Genomic DNA, 6000 nt, shown 5'->3' with positions numbered 1-6000 from the left:
CCTCTACACAGACGACACCATTCTGTATACATCTGGCCCTTCTTTGGACACTGTGTTAACAAGTGCATGCATGCTTCTCAACCGATCGCTGCCCGCACCCGCCCACCCGACTAGGATCACTACTCTGGACGGTTCTGACTTAGATTACCTAGGTGTCTGTCTAGACTGTAAACTCTCCTTCCAGACTCATATTAAACATCTCCAATCCAAAATGTAATCTAGAATCGGCTTCCTATTTCACAACAAAGCCTCCTTCACTCACGCTGCCAAACATACCCTCGCAAAACTGACTATCCTACCGATCCTTGACTTTGGCAATGTCATTTACAAAATAGCCTCCAACACTCTACTCAGCAAACTGGATGCAGTCTATCACAGCGCCATCCGTTTTGTCACCAAAGCCCCATATACCACCCACCACTGCAACCTGTATGCTCTCGTTGGCTGGCCCTCGCTACATATTCGTCGCCAGACCCACTGGCTCCAGGTCATCTATAAGTCTTTGCTAGGTAAAGCTCCGCCATATCTCAGCTCACTGGTCACCATAACAACACCCACATGTAGCACGCACTCCAGCAGGTATATCTCACTGGTCATCCCCAACGCCAACACCCCATTTGGCCGCCTTTCCTTCCAGCTCTCTGCTGCCAATAACTGGAACGAATTGCAAAAATCGCTGAAGTTGGAGACTTATATCTCCCTCACTAACTTTAAGCAACAGCTATCTGAGCAGCTTACCGATCGCTGCAGCTGTACACAGCCCATCTGTTAATAGCCCATCCAATCTACCTACCTCATCCCCATATTGTTTTTACTTACTTTTTTGCTCTTTTGCACACCAGTATTTCCACTTGCACATCATCATCTGCACATCTATCACTCCAGTGTTAATTTGCTAAATTGTAATTACTTTATGGCCTATTTATTGCCTTACCTCCTCACGCCATTTGCACACACCGTATATAGACTTTCTCTATTGTGTTATTGACAGTACGTTTGTTTATTCCATGTTTAACTCTGTTGTTGTTTGTGTCGCACTGCTTTGCTTTATCTTGGCCAGGTCGCAGTTGTAAATGAGAACTTGTTCTCAACTGGCCAACCTGGTTAAATAAAGGTGAAATAAAAAAATAAAATACTAAATCGATCACAACCACTGGGTTGTGTTACTGGGCGTCTGGTAGGAGTGAAAAATATAATTTAGCACTAGCAGCAGGTTTTTATTGTGCTGGGTTTCTTTTTGTTTCACATTGTAAATGTTGTTTTGTATATCTATTTCTAATATGGTTTATGAACTGGCACCTGGTAAACCAGGTTTAATTAAACGTTGTGCTTGGTAATTTTGACTAGCTCAATAAAATCCTGCCTCATAGCTTCAACTTCAATATTTTTTATTTTGTCGATCGACTTTCATACGGTCTCTCTTTTCCTTCCTTCAATCTCAGTTCATCCCTCACCATCTCCTTTCCCCCCTCCCACCTCTTCCTCTTCAGCTTCTTCCCTCCCCTTTACCTCTGTCTGTTCTCCCAGCTGAGAAGAGGAGCTGGATGGTGACAGAGGGACTGTGGACCGTCACTGATCTCATTTGGCTCCAGTGTCGAAGGGAATTGACTTGGGGAGAGAGGAAGAGCAGCCAACCCACGGGAACTGCTAGGATGTTGTAAGGGAGCCAATCAGAAAGGCCATCGATTAGCCCACTCTCATGTCACAGTCGCTGACCACATCTCATCCCCAATTTCAAACTCTGTTCAGTTGAATAGGCAGGAGATTGGATCCCTCCCTATCGCTTAACCTCCCTTAGAACTGGAACATTTGTGGATGTAGTTAGTTTTTCCCCACAGAAAACTAATGGGAGGTAGGCCACCTCCTCTGAGATAAAACCACTGCAGTCCCCAAGCGTACAGTCGACAGATGAGCTTCAGGACCACCTCCACATTATTTAGGGCAAATATAGCCTAATTAAACAGAGGGATAGTGAGTGTGCAACATAGGATGACACATATGGGCTGAAAGGAATTGTTATTTATATAACAAAAATAATTTCCCCAATGCAGATAGATACCATTTTATACCCTAGGCCTACATATGCAAGGCAAGAACGCTATACGCAAAACGGTGATCCTGCATTCTTGCGTTGAGTTATGAATTGGGGGGCTGCACACATCTGCGTAGTTTTGCTACGCAACAGTATTTTGTGTAGCTTCTTATAGTTCTTCCATGCGTACGTATGGTATAAACTAGGGTGTCCACTTTGATAACAGTCAGTATCCAACAGATATTTTTTATGAAGGGAACCCATCAGATAGCAAAAAGAAAAAAGGTCCTTGAGCTGACAGTTAATGATGGCACTAACCACAGCCACCCACACACCTCTTATGTAAGGGGCGACCCATTAGTACAATTAGCCTAATGGTCCTGCACAGCGGCTCTATGAATAGACAAACCGTAACCAACACTGTGCAGAACATTAGTATTGATATATCAAATAAGGATTTTGTGCTTTCTTCTCATTTGACAACTCATATCAACGTATCAGAGCTGTTGGGGGGGGGGGGAGTTGCTGTGGGATTATTTAAGAAACTCTTTGAATAGGTAGGGGGTCAGTTCCTCTTGCTGCTTCGTAGGCAAGTACCATTGTCTTGTAGTGGTTGCCAGAGGAGCGTGCGGAGGAGTGGGGTGACTTGGGAAGGTTGAACACCAGGTAGGATAAGTTGCAGGGGTTTGATGGCACAAGCGGGCAGCCCAGCCAACATTGAGTTGCAATAGTCCAGATGGGCGATGACAAGTGCCTGGATTAGGACATGCGCCGCTTCCTGTGTGAGGTAGGTTCATACTCTATGGATGTTGTAGAGCATCAACCGGCAGGAGAGAGTCACTGCTGATGTTTGCAGGGAATGACAGGGTGTTGTCCAGGGTCACGCCAAGGTTCTTTGATCTCTGGGAGGGGGACACCATGGAGTTGTCAACCGTGATGAAGAGGTCCTGGAGCAGGCAGGCCTTCCCCGGGAGGAAGAAAAGCTCAGTTTTGTTGAGGTTGAGCTCAGGTGATGGTCAGAGCTCAAGTATTATGGAAAGAAAAGAAAGGGACACGTCTGTAGTTTGACGTTAGATGGGTCGAGTGATGGTTTCTTGACCATTTTGAAGTCAGAGGGGACGTAGCCAGTGGTCAGGGATGAGTTGATGAAGGAAGTGACTAATGGTAGAAGGCTTACAGTGATGGTCTGTAGAAAGGGAAGAGGGAATGGGGTCGAGTGGGCAGGTTGTCAGGGCGGCCAGACCTCACTAGTCGGAGGATTTCATCTGGACAGAGAGCCAAACTGGCCAGGAGGAAAGGGGACAGTGCAAGTCATAGGATGCAGAAAGGCAGGTGAGTAGGGTTGAAGAGGCAGAGTCAGGAGAGAGAGAGCGAGAGAGAGAGTGAGCAAGAATTGCAACGGCACATGACCATCTGGGTAGGGGCTGAGTGGTTAAGGTTGGAGGAAAGGGAGACAGAAAAGGAAAAAAAGTAGTGAGCACTGACCTGGAGGGGGGTTGCAGAGAGATTAGTAGGAGAACAGCCTTTAGTAAAGATGAGGTCACGGGTATTGCCTGCCTTGTGAGTGGGGGGGACTGGGAAAGGGTGAGGTCAAAAGAGGCAAGGAGGGGAAGAAAGAGGTAGACGTTGGGAGATTGACAATGGCGGTGAGCCATCAGGAAAATTTGCTTATGGAGGTGGCAAGCTCATTGACAAACTAAAGGCACCTGGTGGGCAATAGATGACAACAATGTTTAAGCTTAAGTGGACAAGTGACAGTGACTGCATGGAATTCAGATGAAATGGACACATGAGTGAGGGAGAAAGAGAAAGTCTCCACTTAGGAGAAATGAGTAGCCCTGTGCCACCACCATGACGACCAGATGCTCTCGGACGATGAGAGAACACGTAGTAAGATGGAGAGAGAGCAGCTGGAGTAGCAGTGTTCCCTGGGGTGATCCATGTCTCCATCAGGGTAAAAAAAAAAGTATAGGGACTGAAGGGCAACATAGGCTGAGATGAACTCTGCATTCTTGACCGCAGATAAGCAGATTCAAACGCTGCCAGACCAGAAATTCCACATGGGTTGCGCACACAGAGTACACTAAATAAGAAGGGTTGCAGCCAAGGGGTGGGAAGCATCTGTAAAGCCTACTGGGAGAGGAGCGAACAGGTATAGAAAACACACACATTATTGACAAAGAGCAAAATGAGAGTCTGTAAATAACATGGCACGATTCTCAAGTGAGAGTGGTGTGGTCTGGTCGGGTCTCGTCCGTCCGTCTGTCCATCCTTGCAACTCCGCAGACCTGTCTTTGTTTCGGATAAAACTAAAGAACTAACACTAATTGCTACTTGCCTAGCAGAGGTTAAGAGCACACCTCCAGGTACTAATTGCTGGTTGCCTAAAAGAGGAGAAACTACTCCCTCCCCAATACAGCCACTGATTACCAAAACAACAACAGTCACAAATTGCCCTGCCCCTTAATGCTGGTTGATGTGTCAACAATCACCTGCAAAATTATACTTATCACTGGAAATATCAGGAGTCCTCTAGCAATGGGATGACGTCAGAGTCGGACGTCCCAAGGATCCCAGATAGCACTGGCCATTTACACAGGTAGCACAATTCTGATCTTTTATCAAATTATTGGCCAAAGAGTTGATCTAATTGGTCTGAAGACCAATTACTGAAAAAAAGATCAGAATTGGGATACCTGTATGAACGCAGCCTTAGATCCTAATGAATAAGACTACATAGACAGGTTGGAACTGATCCCAGATCAGCACTCCTTCTCTGAGATGTTTGATACAGCCCCAGATGAAAGGCAGAGCATACCATCAATGGTCTGGGTAATTGGTGTGTGTTAATTTAGAGGAATGTCAGGAGGAGTCAAGACTATTTTTCATGCCTCATTCATTACTAATGAGTGGTATTTATCTGGGTCAGTGTTCCTAACTATGGAAGAACACTGAATTAGTCCAATAAGAAAGGCACATTTTCATTTTCTGTTGAAAAACGTTTTGCTATGGTGTGTCCTAATGAATAAGACCCTGTTTGGCGGTGGATTTGAGTTTTATACATACATGAAGTCTAATTTGTTTGATAAGTTAAGTGTAACTTGTGAAAAGGCGAACAGATGATAATAGAGCTGAAAGGCGATAAAGGATATTGGTTGAAGGATAAAGGATAGAGGATAGAGGATAGATGATGAAGGATATTGGTTGAAGGATAGAGGATAGAGGATAAAGGATGGAGGATAAAGGATAGATGATGAAGGATATTGTTTGAAGGATAGAGGATAAAGGATAGAAGATAGAGGATAAAGGATAGAGGATAAAGGATAGAGGATAAAGGATAGCGGATAAAGGAGAGGATGAAGAATAGAGGCTAAGGATAGAGGATAGAGGGTAAAGGATAGAGGTTGGAGGATAAAGGATAGAGGTTGAAGGCTAGATGCTAAGGATAGAGGATAGAGGATAAAGAATAGAGGATAAAGAATAGAGGATAAAGGATAGAGGATAGAGAATAAAGAATAGATGATAAAGGATAGAGGATAAAGAATAGAGGATAAAGGATAGAGGATGAAGAATAGATGATAAAGGATAGAGGATAACGGATAGAGGATAGAGGATAAAGGATAGAGGATAGAGGATAACGGATAGAGGATAAAGAATAGAGGTTGAAGGATAGAGAATAAAGGATAGAGGATAGAGGTTGAAGGCTCTAAATGCTCAATTGTGAATCTGGTAAAGTTTCAAAGCAAAGACATGTTTCAACTGGTGAGCGGGGTTTCAAAGCAAAGACATGAAGTGAAAATCTTTGCCTAATGGAGTTTTGCTTAAAAGCTTGTGAGTAGCTCACACACACACACACACACACACACACACACACACACACACACACACACACACACACACACACACACACACACTTCCCAATGGGCAATGCATTTGTGTCCTGTTCAAATTACAGTAATGAGAGAAGT

Source organism: Salmo salar, chromosome ssa23 (genome assembly GCF_905237065.1).
Source record: "Salmo salar chromosome ssa23, Ssal_v3.1, whole genome shotgun sequence".
Lineage (NCBI taxonomy): Eukaryota > Metazoa > Chordata > Actinopteri > Salmoniformes > Salmonidae > Salmo > Salmo salar.
Note: the sequence above shows the minus strand (reverse complement) of the source record.